The 19797-nt window shown below is 38.9% G+C and overlaps 1 protein-coding gene across 4 annotated transcripts in view; it reads left to right on the top strand.

Annotated features, from left to right (window-relative positions):
* Positions 1 to 19797, top strand: part of NELL1 (neural EGFL like 1) — a 279771-nt gene that overhangs the window by 118894 nt on the left and 141080 nt on the right. The gene's annotated exons all lie outside the window — the stretch shown is intronic.

Below are 19797 nucleotides of genomic sequence, written 5' to 3'. Positions count from 1 at the left end.
CTTTCTGTGTAATTATTGTGTCCACAATCAAATTATTTCACTTGTTACAATTCTGTCCCTTCTGTGGAAGGCCATGCCTAGCCAGGGATTAACAACTCTGTGGCTGTGCTGCATAATTCTTTTTGTTTCCTGTTGTAAAACGTGCCAAAACCCAGTGAAGTCACAGTTTGAAAATGAGTTGTAAATTGCTGTAATACAAGAAAGGCAAAAAGAACAAAACCCCCTGCTTCTTATTAACATCTTAAATTAATTGTCTGGCTAAGAGAGCTCATTCCCAGGACTAGGACAGCTCTTCTTCTCATGGGCCAGGCATTGCATTCTGGTGATTCAACCTACTGATTCATTCAAGATACCTTTTACCTGTATTTTTGGAAGTTTTCTGTGTGAATTCTGACCCAGACTTTCCTGACTGAGATCGTGAAATGTGACAACTTCACAGGTGTACGTACAAAGGTGGTTTTTGTTCTGCATAAGTCGTGTTTTGAAGACTGAATTAACAACAAACTCTACATCTTAAAACATATTCAGAAATGAAATACATAATAAAGTAAGTGTACTAGAGAAATACCTGATACAGAAATTGCCCAAGTGCCCTACATTTGGTTTGCTTGAGGGAGTTTAAACAGTTGCATTCTAGGCATTAAATTTGGAGAGTCTTATGTTTTTAAGCAATACTCTTAGCTATAGATTGGGCTAGAAAGAGAAGAATATAGGGTCAACATTACCTGTGCAGGTAGACTCTGGTTGAAGGGAAGAAAGGGACAATTCAATATTCATAAAAGATTGTCTTTAAAGGAAATTATTGTTAAATTTAGTAAAAGCCCACTGATTTTGCAAGCAATGGAGGGATCAGAGGAACTACAATGCTGGGTGAGCCTGTGGGTCCCCAAAAAAATCTGCTCTTGGCAAGAGAATAATAATGAAACAGTCACCTGAATAATGTGTGCTCCTCAAAGGTTATAATTTGGTGTCACGAGAAGGCCAAACTCCCACTTCTAGTAACGGTGGTTACAAATTATTTTTTAGAAATTGAATTACTTTTGTTTACTTGTGCAAAACCTGTTGTGACTCCTTATATTTGCATAGAAATTAATATCTCTGAAAAAGGTATCAGAAAATGTGTCTCAAGTTCTTACTTTCAAAGTTATTCCACAGAAGCAAAAGCCAGTGTTTCAGCTGCTTACAGAGTAATTAACAGGTGTTCAGATGTTATGAAATGTACAGAAATGGGATGGAGAACTGCAAATGTTTGGGGAGTGCTACAAAGCAAACAAACAAAAAATTCCCAAGGTAGTAAATTCACTACCTCAAACAGGAAGACCTTTTGATATTGTCCCTATTTATGCTTCTCCAGACTGTGGCTGGGATGGTCTCCTGGTGGGAAAGACCCGTGTTCAAACTTCTCCACATCCTCTTCTGTGTGTGGCACTTGTTCCCTTGCGAGGCTGAAAGGTGTTATTTTGGAAATGTCACACACTTCAAAATGTATTTTATTTATTTATATTAACTCAGCTCTGCTTTCTCAATTTGATCTATATTAATGAATACTTTCTGGTAAGCTGAAACTGTATTTTTGTCATGTCATACTTAAAATTTACTTAAAATAAAATAAAATAAGTCATCCATCTCTGCTAAAAATGTCCCAAAACCCCAATAAATGATTTCTAGTACTGGACTTCTTTGCTCTTTTTGATTTCTGAGCAAGTAACTCAAATTCTGTAAACTCTGTGTTCCTGAAAAGCTGCCTCTTCTGCATTCCCCATCTCCTGCTTTTCTTGTATCAAGAAATTTGTCTGCTTTCATTCCTTAGGGAGGAACTCCAAGTTTTGTCTGTAGTCTTTGGAAAGCTCTCTAAAATATTTAGGACTCTGAAAATGACTAACAGTCTCTCTGTTCCTAACAGGACAAACTGGGGATATCAGCTTGGTAGAGAATAAATGTAATACTTTTTCATTGTGCCTGTATTTAGCCTGTATACACTTTTTTTTTAAATTTCCTTTTTTTTTTCTTTTATGGGTACCTTCAGAATAACTAACAGGTAAGAAGAAACAGGTCTAGTATAATGATCATTTCCCACTTTCTTGCCACAGCTATAATAACACATGCTACAGTATACTGTGAACCTTACAGCCTCTGGAAAAAAGCTATGGAAATATAAAGATGGAGAAATAAAGCAAGATACTGCTGCTACCTGGCCACTGTCAATTGTGAATAGTGGCATTTACTTTAAAGAATTGCAGCTTTATTAAGATCTAAGATTAAATCTGCCTATCAGCTTAAAAATTTGAGAACTTGCCAGCTCTGAAGAGAAAAATTTCCCTCATCTCTCTTTGCCACTGAGAAAAAGCAATAACGGCAGTGAATGAGTGTGAAGGACTGGACAATGTTAAATCTTTTAGCCTTGACCTCCCTCTTTTTCTGTAAATGAGACTGTTTTTTCTTTCAGAGACTTATGGTGAAAATGGCATCTGAAGACTGAGGCAAATATACTTTACCAAATGACTGTTCAGTGCATGTGGAATAGTTTCACAGTGTAAAAACCACTTGTTAACATGCTTTCATAAGTTGTCATTTCCTCTCAGAGATTGCAGGAAGGGTATCTGAGCTCTAGGTTTGCACAGGCACCGCACGGGAGCAGTGACAGTCTGATGTTAAAAACTGCTTTTATAGTCTATGGTGGTAGCCTAGGCTCTTGTCAGAAATCAGGGGAGGCTTACAAACTGATTTCTGAAGCAACTATGTGATTCTAGGTGTAGGTTGCCTTTTCTCTCAAATTTAGAAGGAGTTAGCCTCATTTTCTCCTCAGTTGTGTGAGGCACCACATGGAGTTGGGCTGTTCTTGGTGGTTTCCAAAGGAATCCAATGGTCTGCAGCCCCCTGCCATCATGACCCCCCTGCTCTTCAATGCTGAGAAGATAAGGATGGGACTGATGAGGTGAGGGATGAAAAAGAGCAGATATAGCCATGTTCCTCCTCTCCTTTCAGGCTGAACAGAACATCACAGCCAAGTTCTGCTAGTGAAACCTGCTAAGTTCAGATTCAGCTGCTCACCATGACTTGCAGTCTGGACACTGTCATATCCATATCCAGGAGGGCCTCTGCTATGGGAATTACAAAATTCTTTAGCACAAAAGCTTGTGTTTACAATTTGCAAGGTAGAACTGTATTAAAGTGGCATATGGACCTGTGTCTCTGCACTGTGGTGATCAGCCTAGAAGGAATGGCAGTCAAATTGCCAGCTCTCTTGTTTATTGTGGGAATGGGGGGTTGACTCCCGTGGGTTTGTTATGACACTTTGTCGTATGTTCCTTTGTTTTTTACTGTCTTTGCTGTTTGGGGCTCATAGCAGTGAACCAAATACTCTTTGAATTGTGTAATGAGGCGATTTTATGTTTAATAGTATAACTAAGATAGCAAAACCCAGACTGTCCACTTCATGACTTAATACACTGCAGCTGATAGTTGTTCAGGTACAATGCTGTGCTAACATCCCTAGTTGGATGGATAGTCCAGTCCAACTGAATGGAAGATGCCAGGCTGGAGAGCCTGTCTCTTCCTAAAGGACAGTTAGCTTTGGTCTGCAGCCATCTGTGTAGTTTCTTCCCACTTTCAGACACAAAACTTCTTACAATTACCTCTGCTGAAACTAATAGAATTATATCTGTCCAAAAGTGCTTTTGAGTTAAGAAATGTCTTCTATGGTTTATGGTTAATTCAGAAGTGTAGCAGTCAGAGAGAGTATTCTTTCAAGGCATGATACACGTTTCTTCATATTGTACGTCAGATTGCATCAGTAGCTACTGTCAAACCAATTCCTTTATGCCTTCAAGATGTCTGGACCTTTTGGGTGGGTTGTAAGGCATCAACCACCAGTATTTATTTACACGGACACTGGATAAAATGGCAGATGAAAGCAGCATTGATGAATTGCAACACGGCAAAAGTACAAACCACTGAGATTTGTACTCAAAAATATGAACAGTTTTGCCATCAGAGAAAACAGCAGAACTCAAAAAAAGTGAGAGATGCTGTGAATAGAGGAAAAAATTATTTTCTCAAGGTAGTAATAAGCTGGCTATACCTAAGGGATATGCAGAAAGGAATAAGATTCACTTTAGTCACCTTGGAGACAAGCTCTTCATCTGTCAGTAGATATTTAAATTATTATTAAAATATTTTATTATTACTATATCAACAACATGATTAATCAATGTTTTAATACATGGTGCTACAACACATTACTCTTCTGACATAGAACTAAATACAGATTTAGCATATGGATACCCTGGATGCGCTCTTAGTATTTACTAGCCAAGTCTTAAGAACTGCCTGTGACTGTATGAAGATGGATGCTTTTGTATTTTTATCTGCCTTGTGTTAATGCCTTTTTTTGTGTTACTGATTCCTGAACAAGCTGCAGTATGGCATGTCCCTTTAATTATATGCCTGTGCTTAGGATGCCCAGATAGAGACTTCAGGGTTTTAAAGTGTGAAAGAATCCCTTTTATTTAAGATGAACACAGCATGCACAGCGATCAGAGCCCCTCCTGGATCTGCATGGGGAAACTGGGGATTGTTTTAATTTATGTATGTATGGATACATGTGTGAATACTAGTTTTTTAAATAGTACAGATGTCAGCTCTCTGGGTTTTTTTATCCCCTGAAAATTTGGCATGGAAATATTCTAGTGCATCTCATGAGCTGAGTCTTTCCTTGAGCCAAAGCAAATACCCAGTACCCGTCATCCATGACGATGTGTCTTCCTTGTATTTTAAGAAATAGCAGATTTATGGGGCATTTATCAGAATACAAGAATTTAGTACTTATTTGAAAACAGCAAGATTTGTATAACCTAGAATCAGTGCAAATTATACGCTATGTAATTGTATCTACAAGAAATTAATATCAGTCTTCCTTTGTTTAGGAGGTTTTTATGGCCCTATGTAAGCCTCAAAATAATTTAACCACAGTCATTTCATATTCCTGTATAGTTTTCTTCCTTCATGCTTTCTCTAAAACTGTTTTAACAGCATCTGGTTCTGGGATAGTTTTCCAAGGTCAAAGCAGCATATGATTTTACCGTTCCAAAATCACTGTGATGATTAAGAAGCAGAGTTCAGAGCAGGTGACATGTTGGGTTAGAAAATTTAAAATACATAAATAGAAAACTGTTCAGAAAGAACTGTAAAAATGATGAAGGACTTGTAGGAACTGATTTATGAGGCAAGACCAGAAGTTAGATGAGGAGAGCTTGGCTGAAGGGATGGGCTGAATGTGTGTTCAAATATGTGCAGGAACAGTCAGAGAGGAGCTGAATTCAAGATTTGTGAATTCAAGATTGTGGACTAGACAAAAGAGTTGTTTTAGGGCTTTCAAGATAATAAGAAGGTAGAACTAAGGAACAAAGTTGTTACGATTTCTGAAAAACTGGAAGGTAAATAGAAACTGATTGTAAAAGAGAAAATTATTTATATATATGTATATATTCAGCTTTGTTAGACTGTAGGATTGATCAGTCTATTGTGTCAGTAGATTATTTCACTTATTTGTTATTTGGATTTATGAAAGCACTACAGGAGGAAGAAAAGCTGTTCTTTATTGGAAGAAGGTGGATGACTTCTAAAAAAAGTCTTTTTAAATCTTGAATATCAGTGTTTTGTGAGAAAGCAGCATGTGCTCTACGTCTTGTTATTGTGCATTATTAATTTTTCCTTGACATTTATTATACCCAGAAATAGGAATGCAGTCTAGATAAAGTAGTCACTCCTTTCCTTTGATTTCCTAGCATGTCAAGTGAGTTGCCTCAGAAAGGCTGGCAGTTGTGTTAAATGACGGGTTTATGACTCAATAGGGTTGCAGTACATCACTCACCTTAATGAAAAACAATGCCTAACTAATTAAAATTGCACCTATCAGCTGCTAAAATGACAGTTATTAGCATCATTCTTACAGGAATTAAGCGGAGTGGAAACTTGAAAAATCTTGATTTTGCCTTTCCATCCTAAATGGGTCTCTGATTCTTCATTCTTTAGTACTTAAGACATAACAAATATGGTGATAAAATTGCTTAGATTGCTTTTTCACAGGCTAAAGGAAATAGAATTCCTAGTTTAAAATGAGTAAATTAGGTGGGTTGACCTTGACTATCTGCCAGGTGACCACCAAGCTGCTTTATCACTCCCCTCCTCAACAAGACAGGGAGAGAAAAATATAACAAAAGGCTTACGGGTCAAGATAAGGACAGAGAGAGATCACTCAGCGATTACCATCGTTGGCAAAACAGACTATTAATTTAATTTATTGCCAATCAAATCAGAGTAGGATAATGTGAAATAAGAACAAATTTAAAGAAGACCTTCCTCCTACCCCTCTCTTCTTCCCAGGCTCAACTTCACTCCTGATTTTTCTACTTCCTCCACCCAAGCAATACAGGAGGATGTGGAATGGGAGTTATGGGCAGTTCATAATGCCTTGTCTCTGCTGTTCTTTCCTCCTCACACTCTTTCCCTGCTCCAGCATGGGATCCCTTCCACAGCAGAAAGTCTTTCGTGAATTGTTCCAATGTAGGTCCTTCCCACAGGCTGCAGTTCTTTGTGAACTGCTTTAGTGGGGTCCCTTCTGTGGGTCACAAGTCCTGCCACCAAACTTGCTCCAGTGGGGGCTCCTTCCATGGGGCCGAAGGTCTTGCCAGGAACTTGCTCTGGTGTTGGCTGTCCATGAGGTCACAGCCTCCTCTGGGCATCCACCTGCTCCAGTGTGGGGCTCCTCCAGGGGCTGCAGGAGGATCTCTGCTCCCTCATGGACTCCTGTGGGCTGCAGGGCACGGCTGCCTCACCATGGGCTGCAGGGGAATCTCAGCTCTGGTGCCTGGAGCACCTCCTGCCCCTCCTTCGCCACTGACTGTGGTGCCTGCAGAGCTGTTCCTCTCACATATTCTCAATCCTCTCTCCCAGCTGCTATTGCACAGGGGTTTTTACCCTTTTCCTAAATGTGATATCAGGAAGTGCTGCCAGTGTTGCTGACGGGTTCAGATTTGGTCAGTGATGGGTCTGTCCTGGAGCCAGCTGGCATTGGCTCTGTTGGACATGGGGGCAGCTTCTGATATCTTGTCACAGAATCTACCCCTGTAGACCCCCTGCTACCAAGACCTTATCACCCAAACCCAACATGGTAAAATCAGAGTTTCTTTTCTGTAGGAAGTCATGTGTTGTAATTGATAATGGCATAAATTCTGCAATTCTCTTTCAATACTTTCTCAGCAGAAGGACATGTTCTAATTATGATTTTGAGAAAGGAAACTACTTTTGGATTCTGATACGAGGGCTTTGACTGTTGTGGAAATATAATGTTTTTTGTTGTACAGTCTTCTCAGTCTTGTGTTACAGCCCATCAGCAGGAGCTTTAGCCCTGTCCAAGTTGTTCCCTAACCGTTTTCATGTATGTATATGCTAACACCTAGGCTCCTGCTTCTTTCCCAAACATTAAGGAAATTTCTTTTTCTTCTGTTAACATTGTTACTCTGAACCTATTTTGAGGTGCTCCCTCTGCTTTCCATCAAAGGGCACACGTTAAGGATGGAAATACAGGCAGTGGCTCGTCCCTTTATTTCCTATTCACAGCAATCCTGGAAGTGCTATTATTCCTCTTGGGAGTAAAGAGGAGGTTTTTGTGGTCCAGCACCTTCCTGGAGGCCATTTTCTGCTATTGCTGTGCAGGAAAGCAAAGGATATGCAGGGTTGGGAGACATGATCAGAGCACAGATTAGGGGAACAGTGTACCTTAACTTGCTAAAGCAAGTGAATTACCCTTGTTAACACCTGTCTGTCTGGGATTCAAGTGCCATGTAATAATCTGCAGTAGCCAGGTGTGTTGGGGGACCAAGTCCCACCCGTGCCTGCTAGCTCTCTTCTGTTCTTGGCAGCTACAAATGGATATTCCCTATTATATGCTGGTATAGGCATGTTGATTTGCATTGACATGAGATTTGTAGTCTCAGAATTATTTTCAGTTACAAAAATGAGAACTTTGTGTTAAGAAAAATCTCAGAGACACTTCAAAGTAGGGTCTTTATTATGTAATCTCATGAATTCTATGTGGAGTGGCTTTACTTTGACAACCATCGCTTTTCATGTTTTTTGAAGTCTCTAACAGTGGGAGTATGTTTTCATGAAGCAAATAGTGTCCTGTCTGGCTCTACTATGTGGGTGACTTCATGCTGTGTGCTCTAATGTGACTAGGTTACACTGCTGTTAAAAAAAAAGAACAGTAGTTTGAGGTGTATGTGGAGGGAAGAGAAAGCGTTGGAAACTGTTGGAGATGAGGAGTATTTTGCATTGACTTTTGATATTGACTTTCTATCCACAGCTTGCCTAGTTCTGCTGTTTCTATTTTTTTCATTCTTTATTTACAGCTAATGCAGAATGACCAATGAAATCAGGCTAGAATTTGCTTCTTAATCTAGATGGTGAAAAGGCATTAGATGGAGATAGAAGTCTCCATTCTTTTATTGATAGTGGAAGCTCATGTTGTTTTCATAATGGTTCTCTCCAGAGAAAAATACATGGTTTCGTTGACAGCAATCTGAGTTGCTATTTTGCTATTAAATAAAGTTTAATCTAGCTTGAAAATTTGAGTCAGAACACAGCATTTGAAACCAGTAATGCTCCCTCAACCCTCCTTTTCTTTCTCCTCATTCAGGATGAGATCTTTGTTGATTTATCTCCCTCTGCAGTGTGCACATAAGTGCACACACACACACACACACATACGCATGCAGCAGGTTGGTTCAAAGCCCATTAAGATCATGGTGTCTTTCTGTTGACTATCACAAGGATACTTTCACCTGATGTATGCTTCTGTCACTCACTACCCTGCTGTGCAGTCCTGTATTTTATGGAGAATTTTGCTGTTTTTTGAGAGTACTGGTAAAAGCCCTTCGTAGTCATGCTGGAATTGGGCCTTACTGCTGATAACGTGCTCTGAAATGTATGTAATGGTGCTGGTAATAAAATAGTAATTCACTATCAGGAATAACTACATAATGCTGCTTCTGTTCCCAACCTCCACTCCCAAAGGTGTGCTGTGTACTACAAATGAAAATTCTGCTTCTGCAAGAGTCTCAGAAACCTTGCTTGCAGTGAAGCTCTTTGCCAGAGGGCATGTGCCCATTCAAGATCTTCTATTAAAACATCAACCAAGCAACAGACTCACTCACAATTAGGTTTCCTGGCCAGGGAGGACTGGCTCTGCATCTCTCTGCTCCGTTCTTCCTTTGTGCTCTGACCACTTGCCTTGGTGGAACTTGAGGGAATCCATGTGAATGTATTCTTCAGGAGCTGACACGGATAAAGGAAAAGTATGTAAAATATCATTAATAGGGGATGTAGTAATTTAGATGCAGATTTACTAGAAAAGAAATATTAAGGACCAGAGTGTTCCCATTTCTTCTTTTTTTTTTAACCACAGCTAAACATGTGACTCTCTTATCAAAGGGGAAAGCATTAAATCACCAATTCAATTTCATAGCCAAAAGCAAAGCAGTTAAAGTAACATTCATGCCAAGTGTTGAGGCAGGACTTAAGGTTGCAGGTAAAGAATATTTTTATGATCATCTGTTGGATTCCCCCCCCCCCCCCCTCCTCTTACTGTTCTTCTTATTTATCTCACCTCAGGTTATGCAGTCTTATTGCAATCTCCAAACCAGAAATGCCTCTTTCAGTAACCAGTGCTATAAATCACACCTGATTATCATATTTGCTCGGATGAGAAATGCATCTTGCATTTTTCAGTTATATCAATTAAGGTTATATTTATATTATAATGTATATATTTATAATATCTAAAATTAGGTATTTTTCTTCTGCTGATGCTTCCTTTTTTATTTAGTTTTACATTACAGATTAAATTAAATTTGGAAAGGCACAAACAATAAGACTAGATTGTGTAGCAAGGATGTGGAACACAAAAATGTGTTTAGCAAGGCTCTAAGGGATACTCAGGAACTGTTTTGCAATGATCCATAATTTTCTTATCTGAATATGATATTTTTCTCTATCCCTCTGTGGAAACTGATTAACAGGGAATAATCTGGACCCATGAAAATAAAATCAGTAAATCCTCTATCATGTGAAACCACCTGGTTTGAATTATGTGGCATTGAAGAGGCATTGCTGCAATTGCTCAGCAGTGGTGATGAGTCTGCCACTTCAAGTTCAGTGTTTCCTCATGGATTTTTCAGCAGAGCTGGATAGAGGAACATGATGTAATGGAAACAGTTGAATAATGAATTGTTGGAAAGATGTTAAGAGAGAACAGTTGGGAAAATGCAAATAGTGTCATGAAGGCCGTAAATAGAGAAAATAGGGCACAGTTGGTGTTTACCAACATGGGACAATATCCTTCCATTATCTGTGTGCTGCACAAATACTCATTGAGTGAAAAAAATACTTCAGTATGAAATTACGGAGTATTAATTTTATATGATTTGTTCCACTAATGTATTATATATCTCATTTACTACAGCAGTATATACTAAAAATCATCATAAAATACTAGCCTAGTAATCTTCCAGGGACTGTAGGGTTTTTTTGGACATAATAAAGACACCACCCCCCAAAAAAACCCAACAAACCATACAGTTTTCACAAGCATCTAATTTTTCAGAGGGTTACAGTGTCCTTCAAAATGCCACAGTAAAATGTTGCTGTGGGCACAGGGATTCTAGATCAATTATATGGGTAGCCTTCTACAATTTATCATTTGAAGATAGCATCTGGGTGGATTTGAAAGAGTAAGCCAGTCAATATCACAGGACATAGATAGAAGGAGACAAACTGGGTAAGAGTATTGGGGTAAAAAATAGAACAGTGACGCAAAAATTGTGGATGGAGGTATAAGACAAGTGCTGATGGAACCAGGTGTTTAATATAATTGCTCTCAGTAAAATGGCAGGAAGAAAGAATTGTTTATTTTGATACAGTAATCCATTGTTCACCCTTAGCCATTAGTAAAATCAGATAGAAGGGATTAAAAAGGTAAGGGATTAGCTGAATGAAAATGGATGAAGTTATTTCAATGTATCGTTTTGCTTGGCTAATACAGGTGAATGGAAGATTAGAGAAAAACAACACTTCCCTCACCTCTTCCCACCGTATAAGCATCCACTGGTATCTCTAAGAATGTTTGGAAAGATAATGAATAAGGAGGTGAATCTGTTACAGAAATCTTACATTCCTTTTCCAACAGCAGTCTTTATTTCATCTGTGCTTACCGAGATCCAGAAGGAGTTTCTTTCATAAGTGAAATCAAAGCCAAAGCAAGTCTGGCTTTGGGAGTACACTTATGTAGTTAACTAGGAGCAATCTTTCTTGGGAACAGAACTCTTTTCATAAGAATGAAGTGATTATATTGCTGTGTTTTCTAATGGGCAGTAATATATTTGTGAGCAGTAGTAGCATAACCTTTTGTTTGTCGTAGACTTATGTAATGGCAACTCTCACAGCCCAGCATGAAGTGGTTAGATTTAGAATAAATTCTCGTGCATTAAGAGCCTTTGAAGAAGAAAAATGGGTGAAAGAGTAGTACTAAGGGAGAGTAGTCCAGTTGGATTTATTATATATAACTCTTCCTACCCTTTTCCCTGTAGTAGTTTGTTGGAGGTTTCCATCACGGGCTCTAGCCAGGGAAAAGTGATTAAGTTCCTCTGTGTCCCAGACAGGCACCACTTCTGCAAGGGAATGGATATTCACATATTTGTTGATCTGTATGGATTCATCAGAGGGACGTGGCACAGATCAGCCTCTTGTCATTGTACTCCAGGTTTTAGAAGGGAGTGATGGTGAACAGTGTCAAATTGCTGATTCGAAACTTTAAAGCTTGCAGTTGCCTGGAGATGTGCTGTGCTGACAGACTGTGGCAGGGTAGCTCACGTTTTACTGTTTGGCTTATCAAACCATTTTTGGTGGAAAGAATTTGTCCCACATATGCCTTGTGATAAGCCCTTTTTTTTTACCATCCTCTCCTCAACAACTACAGGATTCCCAAAACATCTCCTGCTTTATGGAAAAATATACAGGATACCTGAGGCAGGATGGGAAAAGCCAGTGACTTTTGATGTTTTCAATTTCTGATGAACTGCCAGACATGACTATTGTGGTGAAGTTGAGCAATATTTTCTTTATTGTGTCCCTATACCCATACAAGCATTCATTATATTTACAAGGATGAACTGTGGGTACCCCAACGTTTTACTTATCATGTAAATTTTTATTTATTTCCAAATTAACACTTGGAGAAAAGCTTTGAGAAAAATTCTTTTCTGAGAAAGATAGCATGTACAAATATCATTATTTCCTAACTTTCAATAAGTGTGGGTGATGGATAAAAGGATTTTTAATGTGAAATACTGAACACATGATCTCTAAAAAAAAAAGAACAGCAGTTTTTGAGTGGTTTTTAAGATAAAACTAATACAAAAGAACAAGCTAATGTCATCATAGGACTTACAGCAACATGGGTTTATTTCTAAGTTCATATTCTTATAAGAGAAGCTTTTAAAATGCTTCATATTTGAATGGCATTCTCTTTCTGAGTTTGTCTCTTGTCTCTCTCTGAATTTAGCTCTTACCTACTCCAGTGTCCTTGGCAATACTGCCAGGACTGTTGCTCTGACTATGGATAGAGTTGGCCCAGATCTCTGCTGGTTCATTACCTAGTCCTGTTGTCAGGGGACACAGCAATAGCTCTGTAACCCATGAAATCTCCTGTGTGCTCACACAGCTTCTCCTGTTGAAGGCTTGCTCCTGCAAAGTTCCAAGCCCCAACAACTCCTGTAGGGCCAGCACCAGCTTATATGGAATTAACTGCATTCTAGATGGAAGTGGTCTAATTATAATCAGCATAGAATAATAGAGTGGCCTGGGTTGGAAGGGTCCTTAAATATAATTCTAACCCCAATGCCATGGAATGAACACCTTCCACCAGAACACTTCCAGGGATGGGGCATCTACAGCTTCATCTACAGCTTCTCTGGGCATGCTGCTCCACTGCTTCACCACCCTCATAGAAAAGAATTTCTTCCTAGTGTCTAATCTAAGCCTACTCTCTGTCAGTTTGAAGCCTCAGAATAAAGCAGTTTCTCAGTATTTCTCCCAGGCTACCTATCATTACATCTTACTTTTTACTTTTCATAGCACTTATCACAGTTTAAGCGGCATAAGTCGTTGTCCTCTTTTTTCTTTTTTTTTTCCCTTTCTTTTTTTTTTTTCCTTTCTGATAGACACCAGGTCATTTCCCTGAAATATAAAATTCTCTCTTCAAGTAGCTGCTGGTATTCCTGAGTATGTTAAAATACCTGGAGGTGTCAAAGAACCTCTGCCATAATGTCCATGAGAGGATGTAACGAATGCTCCTCGGAATCCAGGAATCCCTTACAGCAGAGTGTCCTCAAAGGCATTGATCTGCCCTGATGATGTCCAAGAGGCCAGAGAGTAGCTGGAGAGCAGGGATGGTGGCACTGAGTTGGGTAAAAGTCCTGAATCCTGCTGGCCAGGCAGACTGGAACAGAGCGGTGGCTGATAAGCCACTGAGAGGAAGAGCAAATTAAGCAGTATCTTTAAAGAATTCGAAGTTCTTACACACACTCAGACACATTCCTTACTAGCCTGTTCTGCTGCTGTGCATTCTAAATAGAAATATCAGTATATTTTCAAAGTATAATTAGAAAGAAAAAATTAAAAGGCTTGGATAATCCTGGATAAAGCAATCTTTTTTAACTTCAGTTAGTTCTAAACATCACAGCAGCTGCTATAATAGTACAAGAAGAATTTTGACTTGTTTTTTTTCTAGTTGCTTTGGCATGTTTGAGCAAATGACTGAGCTGCTGCTGTTAGCCAAAACCTCTTTCCCCAAATGTTTAATTCTGCTTTCTGTTATTATTTTTAATCTGTGTTCTCTAAGCTGTGTTATCATATGTGAATTCTGGCTGCATATTTTTTAAAATAATTTATTTGCAACTATCAGAGATACCTTATGAATAAGTTATCAACCATCCCTAAGAGCTATAGCTGCAAACATCTTAAAAAAGTAATATTTATAAGTCTGTGAACATTTTCAATTAATATGTTTATCAAATGAATGCACTTAGGGTTAAGAAAACAGCTCCTCTCTGTTAGGAACAAGACCACATTACTTATATTTTCTTTAATGCTAACATGTCAGTGGCAGCTTTTGAACTGATTGAAATGATCCTTTAGGAAAAGTTCAATTTAAATAAACTGTTTTTATCCTAAGAGATCTCAAGGCTCTTTGGGACCATCCCACCAAACCAATGGCACAGACCTTTAATAATGCATCATAAATTGCCAGTGTAGTGATGGAAAGCACAAAGCAGAGTGAAACTGCAAGTTTTCAGTTTTCCTTAGAGAGGAGCAGAATTTAGTAGAATAAATAAAACGAAGAACTTCTCACCGAGAGGGACATTAGCTAGTCTGGACAGCAAAATTTAAGAATTTGAGTACTGTCTTTCATGACAGGGTTGTGCTATTTTGAGGAATGATGACCAAAACTGACTATAGATGAAATTCCCTGGCTCCAAAGAATCAGGGAATTGGTCAGATCATTTGAGATTCAGGTTATGAAAATCTCTATTTTTTTAATTTTTGTTTTTTAAGGCAAAAAAATCATAACCTGAAGAGGCTAATGATTAGTGTGTTATTGTAAGCATTGACAAGGATGGAGAGGGGGATTGTATTGTACCTAGGCAATATTTTAATGTCTAAGGCTGAACTTCATCAGGGTGGCTTTTAGGAAACAACCACTTTCCTGGGTGGATTGTTTACTACTGTAGCTGAGAAAGAGCTAGTAAAATGTTGTGATATCTTTTTTGAGGAATAACCAGTTGCTTTCTTGACTGTGATTGGTAAAAGTATTTAAGTTTAAGACTATTGAAATAAAGACCAATTCACTTGAATTTTTATTTTTGTCCTTCTCAGGAACGTCACCTTAGTTCAGGGCTGGAAAGTGTGACTGTTCAAGTATGATTTGCATGTGAATGTGTGCTTTTAAATATTTATTTGTTTAAACTAATAGTTATACAAATTCCATCCCTAAGGGGCAGTTAAATAGACAGAAAGCAGATTTGGAATATTGATACTCTAGTCCTGATCGTAAAGTAGGTATATCAATGTAAAGCACTTTTACACTGTGCCCAGAGGAAGAGGCTGCACCATTTTAATGATACTCTAAAAGTCAAAATGATAATACTTCCTGATATTATTCTATTGATGGTTATTTTATTGCCTATGGATTCCCAGGTGATGCTACACCAGCCCTAATTTATGAAGGCATTTTTCGCTGATTAGTTACTTAACAACATTAGGGTAATATTTCTCAGCCTTGTTGAAAGGGAAAATTTTACTTTTGCTTATCTGCTCTTGTTTTGGGTTATTTCCCTGCCTCTGAATGGGCAGAAGCTCCATCCTCAAGTCAGAGGGTTGCCTGTGTTTGCATTGCTGCCCTGCCTTGGAGGACATGAATTGCCACAGAGGAAACTGGTAAACAGTTGTTGGTAAACAGTTTTAAGGCTCGTCTAAACATTTGCAGCCAGTAATTAGTCTTTTCTTACTCAGGCAACTGGGGGAAGCTGAGCTGCTGCCAGCTCACAGGGAACTGCTGACTGCTGTGTCTAATGCTTTATGGCTCCCTGAGGGTTCTATTGCACAGTTTGAGAAACCAGCCCTGTACTAGAGGTAAAAACCAGGTATGGGGTGTCTAAGACATATGAGATATATCAGAAAGAATACAGGCAGTGTGGGGGGTAAAAAGGAAAAACAAAAAGGCAAGTGGAGATGAAGTCAAGTGAGTCTGGCAGTGGAAAGGAGATAAGAGCAGGAGAGGACAGAATCAGGGAGAATTTGGAGAGCAAGTAAATACAATGACCAGGTTTCTGCTTAGTCAGTGGGGTGAAAAAGGCACGTGTTCATTTTTGCATGAGCATAGGGTGACAGAAATTTTAGGGCCTGTCTTTCGCTCCACCACTGTTGTGCTCCACTGTTTTGGAAACTTGGTTGATATGATTCCATCAGCTTGTGAACATATTTTAAGATTTGATATTATTTAAATAGTAATACTGGTTGATTTTACATTTTTAAAAATCCAGCTTATTTAGACCAGAGTCTAATACAGTTCAGGCATAGTATTGACTTGAATAAAAAGAGGGAAGGGGAATTCCTTCCCCGCCGCCACTTTAATAATCATGAATTAGAGATCTTTCTGCAAAGCTGTCTTTTTTGTTTTTTTTTCCCTCTCCTGTTTTTGATTTTCTGTCTTTATTTCCTTATAGTGTGCCCAAAAATTCTAATTTAGTTTGGTAAAATATACTCCCCAACCAGAGGGCAAGTAATTGGGAGAGAGATGGAAAAAGCAGAATTGATTCTGATACAAATACAAAATCTGTTAGTGCTCTAGAACACTTCATGCTTCGTTTCATTTTGTTTTGGTTTGAATGTTACTGTCTTTCAGTAGTTAAACAATGAAGCCCCAAACAACAGGTGATGATACTACTAAAGGGATTATTGTGGAATGCATGCAAACATTGGTCTGCAACTCCAGAGGCAGAGAGTGCTTTGTTTCAAGATTGTTCACTCATGGTTATTACAGGACTAAGAGTTTAAAAAATAAGAGGTCCATTTCTCTTTTGGGCAAATGGACAAAACTCCCATTGCCATTAATAGGAACTGTGCCCTCTTTACAGCTGAGATTATTTTGGTTTGATGTGACTTATTGGAGTGGACAAATAGTAAAAAGATGCTCTAGTTGAGATTTGCTGTCTCATTGTCATCTTTCAATATTACAGATATTTAGCAGTAGAATTCGCAGTGAGGCATGAAAAGATTTTGGGTAGTTTGTAAAGTACATTTGCAGACGAGAAAGCCTCTTTCCTGGGCTATGGGTTGAACACCCTTTGTATTATCTTTCCAGCCCACCTTGTTTTGTTGGTTGGTATGAGCTGATGAGTGCCTGCAGTGGCAAATCACCTGTCAGGTCCTGAGCAGGTGGTTCCACTGAGATACTTTTCTTGTGTTTTATCCCAGTGTACTCATAGCATTGCTAAGTGCACTGGCAACTAATAAAAGATAGTACATGTATATTTGCCTGTGACTTCACAAACACTATTTACAGCTGTAAAGAGTAACGGTGATAACTAATTAGCTACAGGGTATGTGAGTACTGGAGTAAAGAGAGCTCTGTATAGATAATGAACCCATTAAGGAAACACTTGAACCCAGTAGGTCACCCCTCACCAAGCCAACCCACCCTGCAACACAATAGTCCTTGCTGAAAAGCTGGAGCCCAAATGTCTCTGTTGTTGCAAAGCTGAGCTTATGTAGATGGAAGCTGGTGATATGTACATGATCATTATACTGTGTCAAGTCTCGTTTTGAAGACCATAAGTATACCTTTTTAAAAGAAAAACAGACTAATTCACCAGCCTAGAGAGAAACATAAATCATATATTTTTGTCACCTCAAAAGACCACTAAAAGATGAGCTTTAATATTTCAAATACGACAAGCAATCTGTACACATGAATCACAATTTGAGTTCCATTACAGCTGAGCTGATATATACCACTGTGTGCTTTATGGATTTTACTCTAACAATATTAAGTAAAAACTCAAAGCCTTTTGTGATGAATACCTAACCTTTTACAAGAATTTGTAGAATTGAGGTCCAGAACAACAGTTTTAGCGTAGCCCTACAAGCGTTAATAAGAAAATTCTGTTGCCAGTTTTGACCTCTTAATATTATTCTCTCTAAAGAAAATGTGTGTATTAGTAGAAGGCTAATATTGCAAAGATAAAAGAAAATGTGAAATGCTGAAAGGGTTTATGGAAAATGTGCCAAAGAAAATGGGCAAAGTTTGAAGGGATGGATCTTTTGTTACTTCTGCTTCCTTTGTTAGGCCTGGTATTTTTCTTCCTGGACTCTAGAACTTCTGCAGCAACCCAGTGCCAGTTTTCCTCAATTCCTCTATTTATAGTCAAGTCATCACTTGAAGTCCTTAGTCTCTTTTCAGATATTCTCCCATGGCAATATTTTCATATAGGTTGTGAATTTTCTTTTTATCTCTGGGTATTCTTGTATCTTTTGTTACAGCAATCTGGGCCTTTCTTGCAATGAATCAAAGTTCAAATTCCTTCCTCTTTTAGACTTTTAATCCTCTCTCTTCTCCTTGGGGGAAGAAAGAGAGGTGTAGTCCAATGAATTCAGTGAGGAAGCTGGAGATGAAGAGTAGTGCATAAGGTTAATTTTCAGGTGAATTGGTTGCTGTTTTGACATTCTTGCTTTCTTTACAGACATCTTTTATTCCTTTTCCTTTTATTCTAGAAAATTATTAGATATGCAAGAACAAAACTCCTCAAAGCTATGCTCCAAAAGCCTATTAAAAATAGTCTGCGAGCAGAACAGTGTGAACACACGTCAACACCTGAGTGTTTCCCAAGTGGCTCGAGCACTCAGTGGTGTGATAACAAGACATGTGGGAGGAATTTTTGTGGCTTTTATCTTTCATATATTGATGCTCCTGACTTTTTAAAATTCATTTAATCAACTGGCACTGCAACTGAAACAACAGAAATGCAGGAATGAGAGTTTAAGGTGTTTGCAGTGATATACAAAGTATTTTGCCTCCAGGCCATCATTTCTAATTCATCCCAAGTTGGCAGCAGTGAGAAATCACTGCCAACTGACAGCTGTTTGCTGGCCAACATGAAGCAATTTAGCTAGTAGTTCCTGCTGGACAGCTGTCTATAATGTGGAAAGTGTGAGTGCAGCTGGCATGTGTTTCATTTTCAGAGACTCAAAAATGTGGGTGTATCTCAACGGCAGCCACTTCAGTTGAGGAAGGTTAAGCAGGATACTGGAATTTAGGTAACCAAGAACTCAGCATGTGCACAATTAAACTCCTCCACCTTCCGCGACTGAATGCTGACGGTGCTAATGCCTTGTAGCACTTCTGCTGAGTCTCCATAAGCGTGGTGTGTTGAGGGAGAAGGGAGTCTGTAGCTTGGGCTCTACAGATGGCTGGGCAGAGACTGCACTGTGGGGTGAGCAACTCACTGGTACTCCAGCCTAGGAGGGTCTTCAGCTGTGTTGTCAATTGATACCTTTCCTGAGTGGGAGCAATCAATACCAAAAAGAAAGTAATAGGGACAAAAAAATTGAGTCTGATTCATCTTTCTTTGTGTGGACGTATGTAACACTAGAATTAATGCTTTGAAAACCATGAATTACTTCATGTGAAGTCTGTGCTGCTAAGCAGAAAATCTATCCTGCTGAGAGAAAAATAAAGAAAATTCTTCAGTGTAATGTCTGGTTCTGGCGAGGAGGGAAGGGGGGAAGATTTTACAGTTTACAATATCGCAGAGCTTTGAGATATTTAAACAGGCAAGTAAATGATAGGTTTGAGTCACTCTTGGCAAAACAGTTTTGATTTTTGGATTTGCAGCAGCAATAGAGATTGCTTAAGCAGAGGTATGGGGTCAAGCTTTTGCTGCTCCTTAGTCATTTGTTTTTTCTTTTGACATGGTGCAAAGCAGGCATAAAATGGACTTAGATGACCAGTTCAGTCTTCTGCTTGTGTGAGATGTGGAAGTGGCACAGAGCCCTGTCCAGTAACTCCTGCACAGAAACTCCTGTGTTTCAGGGACAGGGCACTGTCAGAGTACTTGGGTTAATACAGAGGTCTGGAGCACTCACTGTCCAACTGAGCAGTTGAATCTGCTTCTACATTGTCCT

The sequence above is a fragment of the Corapipo altera genome, unplaced genomic scaffold (assembly GCF_003945725.1).
Source record: "Corapipo altera isolate COAL_440 unplaced genomic scaffold, ASM394572v1 RXGC01000072.1, whole genome shotgun sequence".
NCBI lineage: Eukaryota > Metazoa > Chordata > Aves > Passeriformes > Pipridae > Corapipo > Corapipo altera.
The sequence above is the reverse complement of the archived record's forward strand: the minus strand, read 5'-3'. Positions and strand labels throughout refer to the sequence as shown.